The 2,168-nt window shown below is 51.4% G+C and overlaps 1 pseudogene; it reads left to right on the top strand.

Moving 5' to 3' along the window:
- Positions 1-683: 683 nt before the first annotated feature.
- On the top strand, positions 684-800 carry LOC136656231 (5S ribosomal RNA; annotated as a pseudogene).
- Positions 801-2,168: the final 1,368 nt, after the last annotated feature.

Genomic DNA, 2,168 nt, shown 5'->3' with positions numbered 1-2,168 from the left:
CTGGGTGAAATGGCCCCCTTCCCACTCAATGCCTGCAACCCTATCTTCCTATGGGGACATCCCCAAAAGGGCTCCCCCCTCCTCAGATGGACCTTGCTCAGGTGGAACTGGAAGAACAGCTTAAACGCACTGGCTGTGCTCCACACTGGAGGGTGCACCCTGAACTGTAGGGTTCTTCCAGTAAACCTACTGGTATCTGGCTGGTGAGCCCAGGGCCCTGGGAACTCTGGGGTCAGACCACGGCCATGCCCTCTGAGGCACTGAATGACATCACTCCTCTTGAGTCGCTCATCCTGAACGTATCCCAGGAGTGAGCAGCTGTAGATCTGCTTCCTGTTTTAGAAAGAAATATAGAAAGCACAGCCTTAATCATGCTGTTAGTCAAGGGATTTTCTTCGCTGCTTTATTTTCTCTTTTGGTTAGTGAAAAGACTGACAAAGTAGTCACTGCTGGTAAGTATAATCCTCATAATGGTCTTCATCAGACCTAAAGCTCTCCTTGGAGACAAGATGTGACAGTCCAACTAGCTGCTAACCCTCTTAGGGATCAACCATTTGTAAAACCGGCTGTGCAAACGCTGTTGGAGAGAGAGAGAGAGAGAGAGAGAGAGAGAGAGAGAGAGAGAGAGAGAGAGAGAGAGAGAGAGAGAGAGAGGAGGCCGCCCAGAAATAATCCATGTATTGGTCAATTCCATTTACCCTGCACATGCCTGATCTCATCTGATCTTGGAAGCTAAGCAGGGTCAGGCCTGGTTAGTACTTGGATGGGAGACCACCTGGAAATACCGGGTGCTGTAGGCTTATACCATGATCTCGGAAGCTAAGCAGGGTCAGGCCTGGTTTGTACTTGGATGGGAGACCACCTGGGAATACCGGGTGCTGTAGGCTTATACCATGATCTTGGAAGCTAAGCAGGGTCAGGCCTGGTTAGTACTTGGATGGGAGACAGCCTGGGAATAGCAGGTGCTGTAGGCTTATACCATGATCTCGGAAGCTAAGCAGGGTCAGGCCTGGTTAGTACTTGGATGAGAGACCGCCTGGGAATACCGGGTGCTGTAGGCTTATACCATGATCTCGGAAGCTAAGCAGGGTCAGGCCTGGTTAGTACTTGGATGGGAGACCGCCTGGGAATACTGGGTGCTGTAGGCTTATGCCATGATCTCGGAAGCTAAGCAGGGTCAGGCCTGGTTAGTACTTGGATGGGAGACCGCCTGGGAATACCGGGTGCTGTAGGCTTATACCATGATCTCGGAAGCTAAGCAGGGTCAGGCCTGGTTAGTACTTGGATGGGAGACCGCCTGGGAATACCGGGTGCTGTAGGCTTATACCATAGACTTTCAAGACTGAAGGTTGCCAACCATTTCATCGGGCATCTTCTGCCAGACGCTCCAGAGTTGTTTCAGCATGTGGATGTTTTTACAGGACTTCATAGTGACCCCAGTAGAAGCCAAACTGGCTTGAAACTCAAGGCAAACACTGATAAAGAGATTTGACAGGATGTTGTGCTATGGATGCAGCTACGCCAGCAGGCAAGACAATCAGAAAGTAATGGGGCGAGCCCTGTATCTAGCAACCATGGCCAGCAGAAGAATTCTCTAGAAGAGACCTATGGGAAAGAATTTCACAGGTTCACAATGGAGGTGGGCTTTGCTGGACAGTGTACCCCTGGTAGGCACAGATCCATCATCTGCAGGTTTGATTCACTGCGGATGCCAAGGATAGCAGGGGAAATCCACTTCTGGGCAGCCTGTCAAACTGGAAGCCACTTTCAGAGGTCTCAGGGAGGTGATTTTCAGTTTGCTTGTCAAACCAGAAGTGGCTGTGGATCCGCATATCTATGAATTCACCAGTGGGGGGGGGGGGGGGTTTGTTGCTGGCAACCTTCAGTCTCGAAAGACTCTGGTATCGCGCTCTGAAAGGTGGTTCTGGAACAGCGTCTAATGTGGCTGAAAAGGCCAATTCGGGAGTGACAATCCCTTCCACACTGGGAGCAAGTGCAGTCTGTCCCTGGTCTGTCTCCCTGGCTATGGGCCTTCCTTCTTTGCCTCTTTGCCTCAGTCTGTTGTCCAAGTGTCTCTTCAAACTGGGAAAGGGCATGCTGCACAGCCTGCCTCCAAGCGGGCCACTCAGAGGCCAGGGTTTCTCACCTGTTGAGGTCCACTCCTAAGG

The sequence above is a fragment of the Tiliqua scincoides genome, chromosome 6, assembly GCF_035046505.1.
Source record: "Tiliqua scincoides isolate rTilSci1 chromosome 6, rTilSci1.hap2, whole genome shotgun sequence".
Taxonomy (NCBI): Eukaryota; Metazoa; Chordata; class Lepidosauria; order Squamata; family Scincidae; genus Tiliqua; species Tiliqua scincoides.
The sequence above is the reverse complement of the archived record's forward strand: the minus strand, read 5'-3'. Positions and strand labels throughout refer to the sequence as shown.